Below are 23,550 nucleotides of genomic sequence, written 5' to 3' on the forward strand. Positions count from 1 at the left end.
TCTTCCAGATTCTTTACCCATTTTTTTTTTCTTATGACACTTTGGTGTAATCTTTTCTTACAAAAAAATTCCTACTCAGTTTCAAATATGAAAAGTTTTTCCTGGACTAGCTGTTCTTAGGAAGTTTCAGTAGGGGAGATTAGGACTATTTTTTTTTTTTTGAGACGGAGTGTTGCTCTGTCGCCCAGGCTGGAGTGCAGTGGCACAATCTCAGCTCACTGCAAGCTCTGCCTCCTGGGTTCATGCCATTCTCCTGCCTCAGCCTCCCAAGTAGCTGGGACTACAGGCGCTGGCCACCACACCCAGCTAATTTTTTGTATTTTTAGTAGACACAGGGTTTCACCATGTTAGCCAGTACAGTCTTGATCTCCTGACCTCGTGATCCACCCGCCTCGGCCTCCCAAAGTGCTGGGATTACACACGTGACCCATGTCGCCCAGCCCAGAACTGTGTTTTGGGCCAGCAGGAATTGTCCCTGGTTTCTCATTACTCAGGGTTTTGTACATGTGGGTGAATTGCTTTAGGATTCAAACTTCTACCTAGTCAACGTGTGTCCAGAGTTGGTACCTTCCGGTGTGTTTGTGGTCTTGCTGACTTCAAGAATGAAGCCGCGGACCTTTGCGGTGAGTGTTACAGCTCTTAAAGGTGGCACAGACCCAAAGAGTGAGCAGCAGCAAGATTTATTGTGAAGACCAAAAGAACAAAGCTTCCACAGTGTGGAAGGGGACCCCAGCAGGTTGCCCTGCTGGCTGGGATGGCCAGCTTTTATTCTCTTATTAGTCCCTGCCCATGTCCTGTTGATTGGTCCATTTTACAGAGTGCTGATTGGTCCATTTTACAGAGTGCTGATTGGTGCATTTTACAAACCTCTAGTTAGCTGCAGAGCGCTGATTGGTGCGTTTTTACAGAGCACTGATTGGTGCATTTTACAATCCTCTTGTAAGACGGAAAAGTTCTCCAAGTCCCCACCCGACCCAGAAGTCCAGCTGGCTTCACCTCTCAAACAGAGCTTGGCAGAAATAAGGCTGCTTGTAATGGAGGTTGTTATTCCTCAACAATGAATTGTTTCCTGCAAATGTAATGTATGTATGTGTGTATGTGTGTGTTTGTGTATGTCCAAATTCTGGATTGCGCATTTATATTTACTCTTTATTTGTTGTTTTTGGGTGATTTCAAAGACATAAAAGGAGCAGGACTATCATTACTCTGTCATTTAAAATTGGACATCTAAAATACTTACATCACTATCTTTCCTCTCTAACTTACAGGTTAGAGGGTCGAGATCATATTTAATGCACTGCTAGTCTTCTGCTTTCCACATGGTAACCTTACTAATAAATGTTTGTTTTATATGTAGGTAAATACAGAGTACTTAAGGGGGTAAATAAGTAACTTTTGTAAATGACTCCTTCAGTGTTACTTGGGAGAATTTTTTTGTTTTGTTTTGTTTTTGTTTTTTTGTTTAGACAGAATCTCACTCTGTTGCCTAGGCTGGAGTGCAGTAGTGCCACCTTGGCTCACTGCAGTCTCCACCTCCTGGGTTCAAGTGATTCTCCTGCCTCAGCCTCCCTAGTAGCTGGGACTACAGGTGCGCACCACCATGCCCAGCTAATTTTTGTATTTTTAGTAGAGACAGGGTTTCACCATATTGGTCAGGGTGGTCTTGAACTCCTGACATTGTGATCTGCCCACCTTGGCCTCCCAAAGTGCTGGGATTACAGGCCTGAGCCACTGCACCTGGCCACTTGGGAGAATTGTTAATCATCTTTAAATAAGTAAACTCTTGCTATCACTTCACTTCATCATGCTACATAGAGCTGTTCACTGACAAACAGCTTGGCTGCAAATCAGTTCTTGGAATTTGGGACTAACACTTGAAATGAGTATTTGTTTTATATCTCACAGTATCCTAATGTATTTATTTCGTAATTGGCAGGTGTCAGGACCTCGTGTTGAACCTTAGTTTTAGCTGCCTCTGAGGAGGGCCACCTATCTCTCAGTATACTCTTAGGCCACTCAAAGTAAATTCCAGGTGTTTCATGTACTATCATACAGTTGGCTATCATACAGTTGGCTCTTCCAAATATTCTCCATAAATTTGTTAAAAGTCTGTCCAGTTTGGTGCTGTAACAAAGACTTAGACATACGTAAATTTTATTTTGGTTATATAGACCAATACTGGGAATACCAATATAGTTAGAAAACACTGAAATAAAGATGATTGTAGGGATCATCTGCTGAACAGAGAGGGCCTCCCTAGTGACCACATTCAAATGAAAGCATTCATTTCTAAGCTTGGTTTTCAGTCGAGGAGCTCTTGACACTTGTTGGAGACATGGTTCCTAACACTCAATAAGTGTTTGTTGAATTAATGATTGAATGGTGCCGTAGAGTAGATCAAGTTGTCTGGAATGACTTTCACCACCCAAACTTACAAGATACTCATGTGCAAATCAGAAGGCAAATCTTTATTAATGAAAACTCAGAGGCAGAAATAATTTCAACTCATGCTTCCATGAAATCATTAAAATAATCTTACAGCATCCTACAATATTACAGCTGAAAGGACTTTGGAAGACATCCATTTTAAAATAAAAAGTGTATTGCTTGGAAAACTGAGGCCCATAGTGGGGAAGGGACTTGCCCAAAGATCAGTTTGTAAGCTGATGCTTACAAACCTGTTTGCCAATCTACGAGCCCTAAACAAAATATGGTTACCACCTGTATCTCTCTTCCTTCCTGTTAGATAAAATCCCTCGTTTGCTTTCTGGATATGAACACTTTTAAACAGGTTTCTAAAATGGTACATTTGGAATTAACCTTTATATAAAAGGGGATTGAATTTCTATAAATCTCCAACTTGGCCTCCTCGTCAACCCATGTTCACCCACCAACTGATAAAGAAACACCAAGTACGCCATCCATGAGCATTGCTTCTCTCCTGCATTTTAAATGCCAGATCTAAAATAAACCCCAAAGTCTTATTTGAAAGTGAATTTATGGAACTCACACACTTGAAGCTCAGCATTACTGTGAAACTTACAGGTCCTGCCCCTCACTGGTGGAAATTCACATGTATTCCAACTAACTTATTCCAGGTCTATGTCTCTTAACTGGGGCATTTTGTCATTAAGTATTCACAACTTCATCTTTATTCGTGTCAGCCAAGCTTTTCATTGCCCTGCCATTTCTTTTATTAACGGCAAAGTGGATGTGTTTATTTACACTTGGGAAATGAACTGAAGTTTCCTGGTGGTGTGGGTCTCATTCCAAGTCACCCAATGTACTTATCTTAATTAGACTCAACACAGATCTGAAGTTTGCTTTTCTTCCCTTTCAGAGGTAATTTCTGGAAAGTGTACAAATAGAATTCAGCAAGAAGATGAAGCTCAACTTGTGGTGCTTATAGTTTACTGATTTCTTAAAAAAAGAAAATGTGTTTTGATGATTGAAGATAGATGATATGCTGCAGCCCTGAATAGTAGTATATAAACCAATTCTACTCAGCAACATTTTATGATAAAGACAAATTAATAATTTTGATAATTAAGTAACATGGCTTCTTCCATGTTAGTTTAAAGTCTATAGAGTGTCAAATATAGGGCTACAGTGAATAAAAGGGGTGGAACATTTAATTGCTATTTTAAAATGCATCAAAATACTAGTACCTGGTGTGGAAACAATGCCAAATGAACTTTAAAAGCCATGCTTATTTTTTATATAAATTTTCTAATTTTAAACCTCCCTTTTATAACCTATGTGAAATGCTCTATGTAATTAACTCAAATACTATAATAGAAATAACTGAAACATTAATAAGCAAACGAATTCTAAAGGTAAAGACAACATTATATCTCCATCTTTTTAAAAAAATACCATTTGGAGAAACCAAATAATGAAAGAGATTTCTCTAGGGTCACACAGCTAATGTATGACAAAGTTCTACCTGGAAACACATTTGTAGACCTCATATTAGTGCTCTTCACACTGTGTCCTGTGGTGATCAGAACTCTGTTTTTGTTTGTTTGTTTGTTTGTTTGTTTTTTTGAGACGGAGTCTCGCTGTGTCCCCCAGGTTGGAGTGCAGTGGCGCGATCTCAGCTCACTGCAAGCTCCGCCTCCTGGGTTCACGCCATTCTCCTGCCTCAGCCTCCCGAGTAGCTGGGACTACAGGCGCCCGCCAACACGCCCGGCTAATTTTTTGTATTTTTAGTAGAAACGGGGTTTCACCGTGTTAGCCAAGATGGTCTCGATCTCCTGACCTCGTGATCCACCCGTCTCGGCCTCCCAAAGTGCTGGGATTACAGGCCTGAGCCACCGCGCCCGGCCAGAACTCTGTTTTTTTTTTTTTTCCTCCAGTTTTATTCATTGCTATCATGAGCCTGTTAGCCAGCCTCTTTTTAGGTTTATAGGCATCACTTGTCTTCCAGTGCTTAACACCCACACTGCATACTAAAGACATGGCTGAGTGTGCAAAGAAGAAAAAAGATCATCTTTCAGATGAATGTGGATGACAAAAATGGGCAGTAGGCTGGGCTTCTCACTGTCCCTCTTCATTTCATATCTATCCATCCATCCATCTATCCATCCAACAGACATCAATGGGTGCCAATTATTTTCCAGGTCTTGTGCTCCTTTCTAGGTTAAAAGAGGATGCAGTGGTAAACAAAATAGACACGGTTGGTACCTTCAAGGCACTTCCAACCAGTGAGGGAGACAGAGAGCAATCCAATGGTGAAAAAATGCTTGTAAAATTATTAAATGAGATTAGCACTATGAAGAAAAGAACACACACACCATTTGGGGGCAAAGGAATTTTGCTGAAAAAATGAATTTGGTCTGAGGTCTGAAGAACAAGTAGGTGTCAACTAGATAGACAGCTGGTAAAGAACATTCTAGGCAGAGGGAAGAGCAGGAGTAGAAGAAGAAGAAGGATTGCAAGAAGCAAAGAAGATTTTAATCGTGGAACTGAAAGAACAGTGTGGCTGCAGCCTAGAGAACAAGAAGGGAAGACAGTGTGTACATGTCATGCTGGAGAGTTGGAGGGGGACAGCAGCAGACCCTCAGAATCTGTGTGGCTTATCATTGGGAATTTGTTTTTATTTAATAAGCAAGGAGGAAGACATTAAGGGCATAAGTGATCAGATTCACATTTTGAAAGAGTCATTGTGGCTCCCATGTGTTAGACATAGACAAGAGGGAATATAGGAAGATGGATAGGCCATTGCAGGCATCTCAGCAAGAAGCATTGGAAGCTGAAATAGGGAGGTAGCCACACAGATTGAGAGAACAGAGAAAATCAACATCTATTTAGAAGCAAAAATAAACAGAACTTGGTGAGGAATTAGGGTGTTAGCAAGGGCAAGTGTCAATGATGCCTCCCTGGTTTCTGGCTTGACAACTGTATGAGTCTGTTTTCACACTGCTAATAAAGACATACCTGAGACTGGGTAATTTATAAAGAAAAAGAGGTTTAATGGACTCAGAGTTCCACATGGGTGGGGAGGCCTCACAATTGTGACAGAAGAAGAAGGAAGAGCAAAGGGACATCTTACATGGTGGCAGGCCAGAGACAGCATGTGCACGGAAACTTGCCTTTATAAAACCATCAGATCTCATGAGACTTATTCATTATCACGAAAACAGCACAGGAAAGACCTGCCCCCATGATTCAATTACCTCCAACTGGATCCCTCCTGCAACACATAGGAATTACGGGAGCTACAATTCAAATGAGATTTGGATGGGGACACAGCCAAACCATATCAACAACTATGCAGACTGTGAATCCACTGCTTACTAACAGAGTGCCTCAGGAAAATCACCTGACCTCCTGTAATTTCTTTATTTGTAATATAAAGCGAATAAAGTGGGACCCCTTAGAGTTTCTGCACAAAGTAAGAGACTTATAGAAATGACGTGTAATATGTGTATGTGCTTGGCATATGGTAAACAGAGTGTATATTTGCTATCATTATTATTTTTGGTATTTACTGAGGGGAGGAATATTGGCAGAGAACCAAGTTTGAAGGGTTGATAACATGTTCAGTTTTAGACACACTGAATATGAATCCTCTTGGAGATGCTCAAGTGGAGATTTAAAGTGTACAATTAGGGCACTTTTGAGTTCTAAGTGCTCTGACATTTTGGGTGGTAATGAAGCCGTGTGCATTGAAACTGCCCAGGGAAGAGACACGGTGATAAAATGAAAGCTTAGGACGGAGTCCTTGAGGGAAAATAAAATGGGTATGTAGAGGAATGGGGGTCTGCAATGCGGTAGGAAAGGCCTAGCCAGAGGATTAGGATTAGGACAACTACTGAAGGCAGTGCCACACCATGGAAGCCAAGGGGGAGGGATGACTGTTTAAGATGAGGGGGTGTCACTGGCACTGAAGGCTGATGAGAAGCTTTGTCTGATGAGGGCTCAATAATATCTGTGAGGGCGGGGGCGGTGGTTCACACCTGTAATCTCAGCACTTTGGGAGGCTGACATGGGAAGATCACTTGAGCCCAGGAGTTTGCGACCAGCCTGGGCAACATGGTAAAACCCCTTTTCTACAAAAAATAAAACAATTAGCTAGGTGTGGTGGCATGTGCCTGTAGTCCCAGTTACTCAGGAGGCTGGGGTGGGAAGATTGCTTGAGCCCGGGAGTCTCAGGCTGTAGTGAGCTGTGATTGTGCCACTGCACTGCAGCCTGGGTGACAGAGGGAGAACCTGTCCATACAAATCTAAAAAATCAAAAAAGGTAATATCCGTGGTGTTTACTGACATGAGTCATCAGTGTCGGAATGACGGGCTCACAAACATCTCTGGGATTTGAGAGTAAAGGGAAGAGGAGAAAGTGGAGAAAATGTTTGTTTTGATGGAGAACAGAGATAGCTCATTCCAGTGATAGAAGAATACGTGGTCCCTGGCTCAGCTCCTTCCGGTTCTTTTTACACTAACGGCTAATGGTGTGCTCTTATGTCTTTTTTTTTTTTTTTGAGACGGAGTCTCGCTCTGTCGCCCAGGCTGGAGTGCAGTGGCGCGATCTCGGCTCACTGCAAGCTCTGCCTCCCAGGTTCACGCCATTCTCCTGCCTCAGCCTCTCCGAGTAGCTGGGACTACAAGCGCCCGCCACCATGCCCGGCTAATTTTTTTTTGTATTTTTAGTAGAGACGGGGTTTCACCGTGGTCTCGATCTCCTGACCTCGTGATCCGCCCGCCTCGGCCTCCCAAAGTGCTGGGATTACAAGCGTGAGCCACTGCACCCGGCCGCTCTTATGTCTTATGGGTGACATTGTGTTACGGCTAAAGAATTCTGATGAGTAGTCCTCTTTTCCTGGCCTAGGAGTAAAGGAGATTTACAACAAAGGTAACTAGAGAGAGCTCACTGGTTCTGAATCCACAGGGATTTGTTGGAACCCCATAACTTCCTGATCAGTGTAGGTCTCCAGAAGAGTCTTGCAAGTCCCATTCTTCCACCCTGAGCGATCTGCCTTCTGTGCTGTCCCTTACGTAGGTTGCAGGGCCCCACAAGATGAAAAGGCACATTTTCTTATGGGGGCTTGGCACAAACACTACTGCTTAGGTAATATTTGCCCAGATATTGTGTTCTTAGAACTATGGAATCCCAGGATTGAGATTCTATTGAGTTAGTGTGTTTTGTATATATAACCTAACTATAACTGGGGCCCCATGTGACCCCAACTTTGTATAGTATCAATAAATTAAAAGTCCCTCAGAAAAAGATAATTAAAAACACCTCCAGTTTTTACTTAGTCTCTCAAAAAGTCTCCGAGGGGTGGTTTAGAGGAAGGAGGGGGAGATTCTTCGTGCATGGCAACACTTCTCAGAAATTCTGTTTTCCGGCCGGGTGCGGTGGCTCACGCCTGTAATCCCAGCACTTTGGGAGGCCGAGGCGGGCGGATCACGAGGTCAGGAGATCGAGACCATCCTGGCTAACACGGTGAAACCCCGTCTCTACTAAAAATACAAAAAATTAGCCAGGCGAGGTGGCAGGGGCCTGTAGTCCCAGCTACGCGGGAGGCTGAGGCAGGAGAATGGCGTGAACCCCCGGGGGGCGGAGCCTGCAGTGAGCCGAGATCGCGCCACTGCACTCCAGCCTGGGTGAAAGAGCGAGACTCCGTCTCAAAAAAAAAAAAAAAAAAAAAAAAAAAAAAAATTCTCTTTTCCATGTCTCCTTCTCTAAGTGTCCTTCATGTGGACTGCAGCTGTTCCCATAACACAATGCTCAACTCAGTAGGAGTGAGATTTTCCTTGAGATCCTATCTCTTCTCTTGCTGTCATCCCATTTACTTCCCTGAACAGTCCCCTGTTCAATGCAGATATACGTGCTATTCATGACCTCCAGCTGCCAAAAGCCCCTTGCGAAATGTAGTTTTTCTCTCTCATTTGAAGTGCTCTTCTCTCAGTAATTTACATTTTTTACTCCACTCCTCAGGTTCCAATGAATGAAATGTTTATCTTTTGTTACCTTTGCAAAGATATATAAAGTGGTTCCTGTTTAGGGAAAACTTCAGCCTATTATCTTAAAGACCAGGTCTCCTATAGTACCCACAGCAGCCTTGGGAATATTTATGGCAGCATCTCATTTGTAGGGAAGAATATCTGGGGTAAAGAAGGAAGGAAAGAACAAAGATTTTATTCATGCATTGCTGCTGTGCATTTGTGGGCCAAAGCAAGCCCGTAACCAAAGTTGGATTCAGGCTTCCAGGTGTTGATCGATTACAAGATTGTTGTAGAGATTACAGGGAATGAGGAAGGGAGTCTCATAATGGGCCTAATGGGCACTAGCAGCTGGAATTCTGCATGAAATGTCATGACATCTGTCCTACAGTGCAGGTGGCCCTTGTTGAGGTGCATCTGACAGGGCCTTGCTGCCGTTCAGGGCCCTGTCGCCAAATGAAGACTGACACTGCTGCAGGCTCCGCCTTATCTCCCAGATAACCTGGCATGCAGGAAAGCCTTAAGGCTCTTCTCTTTCTGGCTCAGGTTGGTGTCTCTAGAAGTGCCTCTGCACAGAGGTCATTCCTGAAAGCGTATTTTTTCTCTCCCTTGACCAATCAAGGATCGAATTCCCTAGTCTACCTCTTTGGTGCAGTGAAGGACTGGTTCAAGGTCATACCGGATTTACTGTTCTTGGGGCAAACTATTACGTACCAAGCACTGTTCTAAGCTCTTTAACTTATTTAATTCATGTTAACAAGACTATAAGTCTTGTTAAATTTGAGACCCAAATTTTATTGATGGGAAAAACTGACGCACAGAGAGGTTAAGTAGTTAGCTCAAGATCACTCAGCTGTAATAGTAAATGGCAGAGCCAGCATTTGAACCTAGGTGCTCTCTCTCCAATGTACATGCTGTTTACACTACCCTCCATTGCTTCTCAAAGGAAAGCCTTTCTTTTTTAAAAAAATTTTAGGCTGGGCGTGGTGGCTCATGCCTGTAATCCCAGCACTCTGGGAGGCTGAGACGGGCAGGTCACCTGAGGTCAAGAGTTCGAGCCCAGCCTGACCAACATGGTGAAACCCCGTCTCTACTAAAAATACAAAAATTAGCCAGGCGTGATGGTGCATGCCTGTAATCCCAGCTACTCAGGAGGCCGAGGCAGGAGAATCGATTGAACCCGGGAGGCGGAGGTTGCAGTGAGCTGAGATTGTGCTACTGCGCTCCAGCCAGTGTAATAGAGCAAAGACTCCGTCTCAAAAAAAAAAAAAAAAAAAAAAAAAAAAAATTAGAGATGAGGTCTCACTATGATGCCCAGGCTGGTCTTGAACACCTGGGCTCAAGAGATCTTCCTGCCTCGGCCTCCCAAATTGCTGGGATTACAGGCTTGAGCCACTTTCCAGCCACTGCTGGAAAGCCTTTCTTTAACATCAGATAAGGCATAAACAATCAAGATGAAGAACACTTATAAAATGGACATAGTGGGACCTGTCTCATGAGGATGAGACAGGATTAGGTGCTATCATCGATGTAAAGCACTTTGCATGGTCCTTGGCATGTTGTCATTGTTCAATGGCAATGATGGATTAAAAACAAAAACTGGGGCCCACCAGAGTTAATGGACTTGTCCAAAGTCACAGAAAGCTGGTACCCTGGATTGGTCTAGTGGACACTTAAGCCATTACTCCTCCACACAGAATGTTTAAATAAAGCCATTCAGCAAAATGCCACAAAATCTCTACGCTTGGTTCTCAAGTTGTAAGAACAAATTGTAACAGGCCCCACAGTGCCTGTAATTATTGTGGTCACCAACGACAAACATGCTGTTTGGTTTTGTCGGAGCAAACAGACAGCAGAAGCATACTTGGGTTCTTTTTAATATGTAAGAATTTTCTAGGACTTAATGCTGCCAGGATGTCAGAAGAGTTAATGGCAGATGTGGTTGTGGAAACATTCTGTATTTTTAGACAACCTTTAATTAAAACACTTTGTATGTCTCAGGGACCAAATCATATGCTGCCACTTGAAGGCTGTCAGAAGGGGAAAAAGTATACAAAGCTTCTAAAAGCAGCTTTACTTATTTTTATCTGAGCTGGAGTGAGAGAGCCTTTGCAGGGACAAAGCCATCTCTTGCTACAAAATTATATGAATTTAATACATGGGTCAAGTGTACAAATTGTTCAACACATTCTGTTTAACTGCAACAGTCAATGAAATCTGGGAGGTCAGTCTGAGGACAGTGAACTTAGCCTGGGCCTCCCTATAGGCTCATGACCTATAAGACCTTCTTAATAAGGTTGATACAATTGCTCATTGGCTTTGAGCACCCAAACATAAAGTGAGTTGTAAGACCGCTTGAATACCGAGTCATGGATTGTTGGAGTTGAAAGTGACCATAAATGGGTCTGAAGGGTCTGACCTGGCTGTTTGGAAGCAACTGTGTTAGAATGTAAAAGTCGTGTTTTTATTGCCAAGTTATGCACACAACAGAATTCCCTGCTACCGAACTATTCCTGCTCCCTCACCCTTTCTGTGGTGGTTTTAAAATACGTACAATTTCTCTGATACTCTTCCTTCAAGGGGTGGAGTCTAATTCCCCTCCTTACGAATGTGGGCTGGACCTAGTGACTCATTTCTAATGGATAGAATAAAGTGCGAATAATGGCATGCAATTTCTTAGACGAAGTCATAAAAGGCATTAAGACTTCTTTTGTGCTTTTTCTTTTGAATCACTTGCTCTGGGAGAAGTCAGCTTTTATGTCATAAGGACACTCAAGAAGCCCTATGAGAAGGCCTGTGGGACAGGGAGCAGAGGACCCTGTCCAAGAGCCAGTGAGTAACTGAGGCCTCCTGCTAACAAGGCGCCAGAGAATTTGAGAACCCTGTTAAGCCTTTAGATACCTGAACTCCTGCTGACATCTTGGCTGTAACCTCATAAGGGAGCCAGAGCCACTTTTTTTTTTTGAGACAGAGTCTCGCTCTGTCACCCAGGCTGGAGTCCAGTGGTACAATCTTGGCTCACTGCAACCTCTGGCACCCTGGTTCAAATGATTCTCCTGCCTCAGCCTCCTGAGTAGCTGGGACTACAGGCGTGAGCCACCATGTCCAGCTAATTTTTTTTGTATTTGTAGTAGAGATGGGGTTTCGCCATGTTGGCCAGGTGGTCTCGAACTTCTGACCTCAAGTGATTCACTTGCCTTGGCCTCCCAAAGCGCTAGGATTACAGGAGTGAGTCACTGCCCCCGGCCCAGAGCCACTTCTTAATTCCTGACCCACAGAACCTGTGACAACAACCATGCATGTTTGTTGTTTTAAGTCACTAAGTTTTGGGGGTAATTTTAAACTCAGCAATAGGTAGTCAATGTGCATCCCTAGCCTCCAGCCCTTCCCTCACTTTTACCTGCCTTTTTTTTTTTTTTTTTAACTCCTGTTTGCTCATCATTTCTTCAATGAGCTTCATCACATCCCTCGGCCTCGGCCACACTTGAGGAAATAATGCTGATGATGGGTGTAGGGCAGTGATAAGGGTCTTCATTTCTCACAGCCTTTGGTAACAACAATTTTTTGGTAAGCTGCAAGTTTGAAATGTATTTTTAGAGATTTTTCACAGTATATCCTTGGCGACGACAAAGTCTCCTGCTTCTCGCTTAATGTTATTGGGATAAGTAGAATGAACACTGTGTCCAGAGCATCATAGGCGCTCGAAAGATTTTAGTTCTTCTTTTTTCTCCTAGATGACTTTGCAATTCAGCCTGGCTGACTTTTTATGGTGCCACGATGTTTATGGGCAGCTTGTGCCATGATGTTTATGGTATTTGGCGATACCAACCTGACCATTCTGCACCTGAACTACAAAATGAGTCCCCAGAAATGGCCTGCTGATGCTTATCCAGAGTTCTAAAATACTTGTTTTTCTCTTCCCCAGAGTTTAGGATGCTTCAAGGGAAAGATGAACCGGGGAACTGCCACCATGACTATTTCTCATCTACATATCCACCCCCCCGAAGGTAGACGTGTGGCATGTAAATCAAACGCTGACATATGGGGAGGGCTTTTCCATGATATTGGCCATATGTTTCTTTGGAAATATTTTGATCTCAAGACAAAATGTAGTCACCTTGTAGAAAGAAGGGAAACTATTTATTCAGAAAAGGCACACAAAGAAAATCAAGAATTTTTTGGACAATATATGAATAATTTTTAAAGCAAGTAGCAAAGGATCTCAGAATGTTTTAATTTTTTGCAAGATAATTTAAATTAGCAAAATTAGTGACACCTGAACTGAATCAAGTGCTGGGATTTGAAGTAAACAATGTGTGTAGCCGATTTCCTCCAAGAACAGGATAACATGCATTTATCTTTGGTGTTGGTTTGGATCCATCATTCTTGGCATTTAATAGAAGTATATACATTTTAAAAAATGGGCCGGGCACGGTGGCTCATGCCTGTAATCCCAGCACTTTGGGAAGCGGAGGGGGGCAGGTCATGAGGTCAGGAGATTGAGACCACCCTGGCTAACATGGTGAAACCCTGTCTCTACTAAAAATACAAAAAATTAGCCAGGCGTGGTGGTGGGTGCCTGTAGTCCCAGCTACTCGGGAGGCTGAGGCAGGAGAACAGCATGAACCCGGGAAGCGGGGCTTGCAGTGAGCCGAGATGGTGCCACCGCACTCCAGCCTGGGCGTGAGACTCATCTCAAAAAAAAAAAAAAAAAAATTAACAGGTTGAACTTCAGTGAAAAAGGGATGTCAGAAGTAGGAATTTGAAATGTAGTAATAAAAAGTAACTAGAGGGGGAAATATAGTGAAAGAATCTAAACGGTTTTTTTAAATTATGAATTTAGTTCATTGAATTTGGCTTCAAAAATTGATTTCTTTCTTTCAACTTAGTTCTTAAGGTGGAGCGGAATTAATTTTATTTGCAAATGTGGAAGGCATTATAAAAACCGTGAATGATGCCCCCTCCCATGAGGGATACCAGGAGAGCCACGTGAAGAGGATGTTGGGCTTCTTCAAGCTGGGAGGGCACTGAGCTGACTGTTCACCACACTCACCAGGGGCCTTTGTGCATCCCTTGGGGCAGCTCTGGGAAAGGGTAAGCTTTGGAAATGATGGGCATGTGGGGGATTCCCAGACATGTGGTATGTGTTGGAGGAGGGGCCATTCCCAAGGGAGAGTGACTAAATTTTACACTCATGTGGGTGTTAATATTGTAATTCGGGACACTGTTGTGGGCCCATTCTCCCCATGCCAAACTACAAATAAGAGTGCTCCACTGATATAGAGTACAGACACCTGGCCCAATCCCCTGGAGGTTATGGTTGGGCCTGGCAGGGGTGGGAATTTCAGCACTTGCAGAGCTCCATGGATCATTCTAACACAGCATCATGACTAGAAACGACCCCGATGGAGGGCAGTGGAAATTCACAGCAGGAAAGCCAGCTCAGAGACGGCACTGGGAGGCCTCCAACACCATGTGGCTTTAGCACTGGCACATGATAGAGGTGGAGCCAGTGAGCATGTGGAAATGGGAGAAAGGGAAGGATTAGTGATTCCATTAAGGACTCACTTTCCAGGTTCAGGAGTAGAGCTGGGAGTTGCTCTTCTCCCTGTACACCATTGGGTCCCTCGAGAGAATGTAGATTCACAAGGTGAAGGTGTGGATATAAGAAAAGCTTAATGCTGCCTCCTGTCTCCCCAGGTCTGATGGGGAAGAAAAAGGATTTTGGGGGTGTTCCCACAGCCCCTGTCCCCTAGCAAACCAGCTCGTTCTCATCCAGTCAGAGAAGAGGTGATACCTTCCCTACCGGATCTTGGTGGGTGCCAGAGGAGTGGTGTGCCTCAGGCTGTGGCCTCAGGCTGTCTCAGAGGGAGAACCACTGGGCCCCCTGATTTACAGAGTAAGTGGGTGCAGTCCTAACTCTTATTGACACGGGCCAGGTATGGTGAAGCTTGGTTGCCAGGACATAAGGGATGCACCTGTTCTTTCTGAGTATATAACTGAAAGCCAGCTTACCTACTTATATTTCAAACAAAGCATTGAGGACTAAATTTGAAGTAATGTATCATACTTAGCCAGCTTTATATTTAAGACCTATAGACATGACTACACGACTACTAAAAAGAGCAGAATCTTGGCTCAGTCGAGCTCTAACAAGCTGGCATTTGCTTGGAGAGTGTTAGGGCTTCGGGAGGGGATCCTCCTGGGGAGGTCTCATCAAGATATTGGGCAATTTTTCATATGTGGGCACTAAAAAAGCTAAACTTACAGAAATAGAGAGTAGAATAGTAGTTGCCAGAGACTGAGAGGAGTATGGGGGAGGGGAGACAGGGAGAGGTTGGTTAATGGGTATAAAATTACAGTTAGATATGAGGAATAAATTCCCACGCGCTGTGGGGTTGGCTGCAGTTAACAGCAATTTATTATGTACTTTAAAATAGATAGAAGAGAGGATTTTTGAATGTTCCCAACATGAAGAAATGATAAATATTTGATGTGATAGATATCTCAATTATCATGGTTTGATCATTACATGCTGTTTATGTGTACTGAAATATCACATGTACCCCATTAAAAAATAGACATCAGGAAATCTGGTGGAAAAAAAAGAGTATATGCAAAAGCATGGGGCTAGGCCTCCTTGCGGGAGAGTAAGGCAGAAAGTGGGTCTTTGATAATTCGGCTGGAGTTTAGAGTGTATCACGGGATGGTAGGAGAAAGATGGTAAAACAGGAACGGTGGTGTGAGGTTGCAGAGGGTTTTGAGAAGTAGGCTAAGGAGTCTGGATGTGATCTTAGAGGCCTTTGGAAATGACTAAAGCCTTCTGGACAGGGATGTGATGTTACCTCTCAAAAAGCAATCCAGGGCAGAGATGCTGGAGGTGAAGTCATCGGGAGTGAGTGTGGTCCCTGTGTGGGATCTAAGAACCAGCGTGGGAGAGTGGCGGTGAGAATTGGGAGGGTGAGACTGTTGGCTATGTTAGCCCATCAGTTGTACAGGAAAAGCGAATCAAAAACGACTCTCAAGTTATTGGTTTGGGTGACAGGGCCAATGGGTGTGCCATTAACAGAAACAAAGGAAACAGGAGTGAAAGAAGGTTTTGGGGTGGAAAGGTTCAGCTTTGGATATGCTGAGCCTGAGACACTGGCAAGGCATGGGGGTGGAGGTGCTTAGCAGGCCGGGACCAGGAAGAGGAAAGGCCTGACAATGTGGATGCAGGATTCATTTACATGCAAGTGATGGATGGAGCCAAGTGATTGGTGGGCGTTGCAAAGACGGTGGAGTGAGAGAATGAACATCAACAGTGGATTAGGCACCCTGTCAGGCACTGCACATTATCTCAATCTTCAAAACAGCTTTATGAGATAGGCCTCATTATCCTCATTTTATAGATAAGCAAACAGAGGCTCCAGGCTCTGCAGTTACACAGGCAGGAAGCAGCAGTGCTGATATTCAAGTCTGGGTCGGTATGACTCCAACAATCTTCTTTTTCCACCCCCAGCATTCCTTAAACTAAAAATAGCTTTGAAACCAAAAAAACTAGGAAGGAAAAAAACTCCAAATAAAAGACAACCTTTTTGAATTGAGTATATTCAGCTACATTGTTCTTACATTTGCGTTTTGGAAAGTCATCGTGAACACATAGACCAAGGGACTGTCAAAGGACTAATGTATTAAAAAGACCGTAAACTCTGAAGCTGTTCTGAGGCTTATGATTTTGATTCTGACTCTACCACTTACTGGCCATTTTATTATTTATTTATTTATTTATTTTTATTTTTGTATTTTTAGTACAGATGGGGTTTCACCATGTTGGCCAGGCTGGTGTCGAACTCCTGACCTCCAGTAATCCACCCACTTCGGCCACCCAAAGTGCTGGGATTACAGGCGTGACCCACCACGCCTGGCCTGAACGTTTTAATTAAACTGTCTGAATCTTAGTTTTCTCCTAAAAATGGTGGTCCCAATGATTGTCTTGCAGGGTTCTGTGTGTAACAAGTAGTTTCTGTAGATGAAGCATGTAACACAGTAGCTGATATATATTAGATGCTCAATACATGTCAGTGTCTTCTTTTTCACCTTCCCAATAGCAGGTGGTTCATAAGCCAATTTATTTCTTCTTTATTTAAATGACACTCACCCTTTGGGCCCTAGGGAAGTTAAGCTTAGTGATAGGAGTGAAAGCTGATTATTATAGAAAAAGAGGTTGGTGTTACTGACGTGGCAAGTAGAATGATGGCCCCCTAAAGATGTCTGTGTACTAATCTCCAGAATCTGTTAATGTGTTAGGTTAAATCACAAGAGGAATTAAGGTTGCAGATGGAATTAAGGTTGCTAATCAGTGGACTTTAAGATAGGGAAATTCTCATAGATTATTTGGGTGGCCCCAGTGGAATTTTAAGAGTCCATAGAATTGGAAAAGACCTCGAGAGAGACAGAAGCAGAGCGATGACAGTGGGACAAGGGCTCACCCTGGCATTGCTGGAAGAAGGAAGAAGAGCCAAGGAAATGAGCAGCCTCTCATTTTCCAGCTCATTTTCCTGTCATTTTCCAGCTTCTGCTGAAAAAGGCAAGGAAACCTATTCTCCCCCAGAGCCTCCAGAAGGAACACGGCCCTGCCCACAAGTTAATTTGAGCACAGCAAGACCCATTTCAGATTTCTGACCTACAGAACTGAAAGAGAACAAATTTGTGTTGCTTTAAGTCACCACATTTGTGAGAATTTGTTATAGAAGCAATAGAAAACTACTATTAATTAAGATGCTAAAAGGAACTAAAATAATAATGTTGCCCAACTAATTTGTTACATAAATGAGGACTCTGAAGCCCAGAGGGGCGAAAGTGACCAGCGTAGACACCCAGGACGGAATAGGCATAGTTTGGGGAAGGATGTGCTTAACTGGTCTGCCCCACTGGCCAGCAATGGCTCTGCCTGTTATTTGGGTTCTACTAGTCCAGAAGAGGTACTGTTCTCACAGTACGCTAGGGCCTCCTTAACAAAGGACAACTAGAGGAAGAGCATATGTGAACCCATTTTATTCTAAGGGAACTCTGTACCATTCCTTAAGAGGTCAACTGAAGATAATTATTTTCAATAAGTTTCTTTATCTTTTTTTTTTTGAGACAGAGTCCCACTCTGTCGCTCAGGCTGAAGTGCAGTGGCGCTATCTCGGCTCACTGCAACCGCCGCCTCCCAGGTTCAAGGGATTTTCCTGCTTCAGCTTCCCAAGTAGCTGGGATTACAGGTGCACGCCACCACCCCTGGCTAATTTTTTTGTATTTTTAGTAGACATGGGGTTTCACCACGTTGGCCAGGCTGGTCTCAAACTCCTGATCTCAGGTGATCCCCCCACCTCGGCCTCTCAAAGTGTTTGGATTACAGGCGTGAGTCACCGCGCCCGACCTATCTTCAGTAAGTTGCACTTCCTGCACTGGTGGGTCTGATGTTACTAGCTAAGAACTTCACTAGGGAGCTGTGGGCAAGTTTAACTAGGTGTGGCTAAGGGAAATGGCTCTCTCTCGGGCCTTTTGGTTTCCCATCGTTTTGAATCATTCTGGCTCCGATTCATTCATGCATTCTCTTTAACACATTACCCACTGCCACATGCCACAATGGCCTGTTTGAGAATGGGCACTTCCTTGTACCTGCGTGGTAAAACCAGTTTTCAGTCTTTTCATTTGAGATAGCTCAAATTTCATTTCATTTACCAAGCCTTTACCAGCTATATTTTTATAACTGTTATCTATTTTGTTTCATATATGCTACTTCTAGATCTGTGTACACCTGAACTTTAAAGAATCTTGGGATGCTCTTCTGCTTCTTCAATCACTGCTATGCAAACCACTTACCCTGGCTGTGCCTTCCCTGGGGGAGGCTTATCTCCTTGATCGTTGTCCCTCCTGCTAGGTGCACAGGGCTCTGCTCCAACTTGCAGCAACAGTGATAAAGGGATTCTGGAGCTTGAGAACTACCTGAAAACTTGTCTGTGGCTTGGACCAAAGTCTTCGGGCAATGCCCCTCCTTCCTTTTTTTTTTGAGATGGAGTCTTTCTCTGTCTCCCAGGCTGGAGTGCAGTGGCACAGTCTCGGCTCACTGCAACCTCTGCCTCTCCACGTTCAAGTGATTCTCCTGCCTTGGCCTCCTGAGTAGCGGGGATTACAGGTGCCTGCCACCGTGCCCAGCTAATTTTTGTATTTTTTTAGTAGAGACAGGGTTTCGCCACGTTGGCCAGGCTGGTCTCGAACTCCTGACCTCATGTGATCCACCCACCTTGGCCTCCCAAAGTGCTGGGATTACAGGCGTGAGCCACCACGCCTGGCCAGCGCCTCTACTTTCTAAGCTGTTCTATGAGCTGTCCACCCTGGCTTCATCTACCTGGGCCTCTGTTGCGCCAGAAACAGCTCAATAGCCACCACATATGTCCTACAAAAGGACTTGCTTAAGCTTTTACAGAAAATTGATTTCTAAGGCCCCTTCAAGGTCCGAAATGCCTCACTTTATTTGACAGCTGTCCGGTTATCTCACTTACCACCTGCTTTCTAACAGGGAGGCTGACATTGTTTTGTAAAGTAGAGGTGAATAAGGAGATTTCAAACTTCCTGAAGGAGGTTTCCAGCTTCCTGAGGCCATGGATGCAGAAGTTGCCTGCTTGGTGGTAGAACTCATCGCCTGAGAATTGTTTTGACTGTGACATTATGAAAACATTGGTGCTTCTTTATGTTTTCAGAATCACTGCATTCCAAGCAGTAAAATTTTCTCCAAGAATGTCACAATACCTCCTGCCAACAAAAGCCCAAATAGTAAAAAAAAAAAAAAAAAAAAAAAAAAAAAAAAACGAAGGAAGTGAAATAATTTAATCAGATATCAGAGGAATGGAGAATTTTTATTATATAACATTCTAATAACTGAAGCAATACACTATTAGAATGTGAATTTTAAAAGCAGCAAGCCAAAAACCTAAAGAGTTTTCTACTCACTCTCCTTTCTTCCCTGTGTTAACATTACATGGTTTTGATTTAAATTGGTTTTTGTTCTGAAGATGCTGTATGTTTTTTCCACCGTTCGTTTTTGTCCCTGTATTTTCCCTGGGTGCATAGGTACTTTCAGATTAAGCTTCAATGGCTCAATATGAGAGGAAGAGAGAGAGAATGAGGCATTGAGACTACCCTGATGACGAGAACTTCGGCGATGATTCTGTGTAAGTGTTACCACTGGAGGGTGTCCAGGTTCTTGGTGTTTTGAACAAAGAAATGGACAAAACGCACAAGTAAAACAAGGAAAGAATGAAGCAACAAAAGCAGAGATTTATTGAAAATGGAAGTACACTCCACAGTGTGGGAGTGGCCTGAGCAGCATTGCAAGGGCCCCAGTTACAGAATCTTTTCAGGTCCAAATACCCCCTAGAGGTTTCCCATTAGCCACTTGGTGTTCAACTACTATAAATGAAGTGGTGGCCTGCACTTTAAGTGAAGTTACAAAGGGGAAGTTGCAAAGGTCACACTCCTATGCAAACGGCTGATTGGTTGTGGAAAGCAACCAATCAGAGGCTAAACTGAAGTTATTAAGTTGCACTTCTATGCAAATGAAGGCTTGGCCTGCAATCAGCGGCTGAAGTGAAGTTACAAAGTTACACTCCTATGCAAATGTCTTATTGGTTGCAAATTCAACCAATCAGAGGAACTTTCAATCTCCCATCTGCCCTGCAGAAAAGGTGGACTTTTGCAAAGGGAGTAGTCTCTGGTCCTTTTGTTACTTAGGTGTGGAAAGTTAGGGTTTTTCCTGTCAACTTAGTTGTAGGAATTCAGCATGAAATGGCCTTAGGTTCCCTGCCTCTGGACCTATTCTCCTGCCTCATAAGGGCTGATGTTAGTTCACTACCTTTAGAGATAGATTTTACCCCTTTACTTTTCTTCCCTCCCTTTACTGCTGGGCACCAAAGCAACTGAACTGCAGTGCTGGTTTGGGGGCAGGGAATCCAGTTTACCTGCGGCTCACTCTCACCCCAGGGACACAGCTTTTCTTCATCATGGCATAATGTGGGGTTAAGAGCTCTATCAGACTCCTAACTTTGAGGCGACCTTTGGCTCTTCTTTCTATCCCTTGGACCTTGGCCTGGGAAGCCATCAAAAGAGTAGTTGTTTCCCTGCAAGAACAAATGGCTAGCAGGGCTGGATTGTCTCCCTGGGCTCTGGTCTTCTTAGTTTTGCCTTGTTAATTATGGGAGGAAGACTTCCTAAGTCTACGTGTGGAAGCAGGATGTCATTGTAAATAAAAAGAAAAAGCATTAGATATGATATTAGCTGCTATGGTTTGCATGGTGTCTCCCCTAAAAGACATTAAAGTCCTAACCACGAGTACCTATGAATGCGACCTTATATGGAAATACGGTCTTTGCAGATGATGATCATGTTAAGATGAGCTCATTAGAGTGGGTCCTGATTCAATATAACTAGTGGCCTTAAAAAATGCAGAGAATTTGGCCAGGTGTGGTGGCTCACGCCTGTAATCCCAGCACTTTGGGAGGGTGAGGCGGGCGGATCACTACGTCAGGAGATCGAGACCATCCTGGCTAAAACATGTGAAACCCCGTCTCTACTAAAAATACAAAAAAATTAGCCGGTTGTGGTGGTGGGTGCCTGTAATCCCAGCTACAGCTACTCAGGAGGCTGACGCAGGAGAATGGCGTGAACCCGGGAGGCAGAGCTTGCAGTGAGCCGAGATCACACCACTACACTCCAGACTGGGCGACAGAGCAAGACTCCGTCTCAAAAAAAAAAAAAAAATGCAGGGATTTTGGACCCAGAGAGAGATGCACATAGAGTGAAGATGCTTTGAATACACAAAGGGAACACCATCTGTAAGCCAAAAAAACACGTGAGGCTACCAGAAGCTGGGAGAGAGGCATGGAACACTCCCCACAACCCCCACAGCCCTCAGAAGAAAACATCCTGCTGACACCTGGATTGCAGACTTCTAGCCTCCAGAGCTGAGCAAGAGGCAATAAATTTCTCTTGTTTAAGCCACCCAGCGAGAGATACTTTGTTACAGCAGCCCAGGAAACTAACACAATGGCTAAATTGAGCCTGGAAGAATGAGTAGGATTCCTCTAGGTGAACAAAGGGGAAAGCACTTTATAAAGGGAAACAGCCCAGGCCAAGGTGCAGAGGTGGGAGAGGGGTATCCACATTTGAGCAACTCCATAGAGTTGGTGAGGCCAGATCCTGAGACTGCAGGGGAGGAGGATGAGGCTGGTGAGGCATGCATGGGGCAGATAAGGAAACTTAACACTTTATTCTGAGGACAACTGGAAACAAGAGTTCAAGTGGCCCTGAGTCGAGTTCCACCTCCTATCTCAGAACCTTGGGGAATAACAACATTTAAGAGATGGGTAGAGGAAGGGAGCTAGTAAACGACCCTGAAAAGGAGCTGCCAGAAAGAGACCAGAGAGAATGATACACAGAAACATTGTAAATATTTACAAGTATTATTTGTCAATTACAAATAAAATTTAAAAAGTCATACATGTAAGTTGCAGATAATTTTAAAAATATAAAAGTGAATAAAGAGGCTGGGAGTGGTGGCTCAGGCCTGTAATCCCAGCAGTTTGGGAGGCTGAGGCAGGCGAATCACTTGAGGTCAGGAGTTTGAGACCAGCCTGGCCAATAAGGCAAAACCCTGTCTCTACCAAAGAAAAAAAAAAAAGGCCAGGCTTGATGGTGGGTGCCTGTAATCCCAGCTACTTGGGAGGCTGAGGCAGGAGAATTGCTTGAACCAGGGAGGCAGAGGTTGCAGTGCGCTGAGATTGTGCCACAGCACTCCAGCCTGGGTGACAGGGCAAGACTGTCAAAAAAAAAAAAAAAAAAAAAAATTAAAAAAAAAAAGAGAGAGAGCCAATAAGAGGAAATGCAAGAAAAACCCAGTAGGATTCAAAGTATGGCCAAAGTGACACTTAGGAGATTATTGATAGCTGGCATGAGAGCAGATTCAGAATAAAGCAGTAGGGCAGAAAGGAGCCCGGGATAGTTTGAAGAGAGAGTGAGAGAGGAGTACATGGGGCTGTCTTGTGAGGACTATGATTTCAAGAAATATGACTACAAAGGAAAAAAAAGAAATAAGAGGATAACTGGAGGAAGTCCTAGGAGGAAGCCCATGTATAGGAGAAAAAAATCAGTGCACAGAGAGAAACAGAATCCAGAAGTGTGGACTAAGTGCAGGGATACTTTCTGCCTGGCCTTTCCCAACTGCATGGATAAAAACAATTCCCTCTCATCACCTATTTATTATTATTATTATTATTATCATTATTATTGTAGTGATGGAGTCTTGCTCTGTCGCCCAAGCTGTAGTGCAGTGGTGCGATCTCGGCTCACTGCAACCTCTGCCTCCCGGGGTTTAAGCAATTCTCATTCCTCAGCCTCCCGAGTAGCTGGGATTACAAGTGCGTGCCACCATGCCCAGCTAATTTCTTTTTTATTTTACTAGAGAAGAGGTTTCACCGTGTTGCCCAGGCTAGTTTTGAACTCCTGAGCTCGAGCAATCTGCCCGCTTGGCCTCCCAGCCTCCCAAAGTTCTAGGATTACAGGTGTGAGCCACCTCGCCTGGCCTTATTATTATTATTATTATTTTGCTTAAGCAAGTTTAGATTTCTGCCACAGGGGTTTGTAAACAGGGCCAGTGAAAGATGCCATTATGTGTGTGGGTTCTCTTCTTATTGAGGACCCCAAAGTTGAGCGCATTGTCTTGAGTGGCTGCTCATGTCTGCGGCAAGAGAAGGGCCCCAATGGCAGGGAAAGGCTGCCATTGACACAGAAAAGAATGAAGCACCATTATGATCTGCAGGCATTTCATAGATAATTATAGAGTTACAATGTAGCTGTCAGGAACTTGGCTGGTAGTAGAACTGCATTGTTTTGATAAATCCTTGACTCTGTGGACTTGTGGCACATTTATATTGCCTGCACAGAACACCATCCTGTTCTCTCCTGGATTACAGGGTTTTGTTTTGTTTTTCTAGAATGAGGGCTGACCTTGCAAAACAGATTTCAAGTTTAAGGCTTGACTTTTTCAGTTGTCTTCAAAAGAATTATTTAAATACCAGACAA

Source organism: Hylobates moloch, unplaced genomic scaffold, assembly GCF_009828535.3.
Source record: "Hylobates moloch isolate HMO894 unplaced genomic scaffold, HMol_V3 SCAFFOLD_14, whole genome shotgun sequence".
Classification (NCBI taxonomy): Eukaryota; Metazoa; Chordata; class Mammalia; order Primates; family Hylobatidae; genus Hylobates; species Hylobates moloch.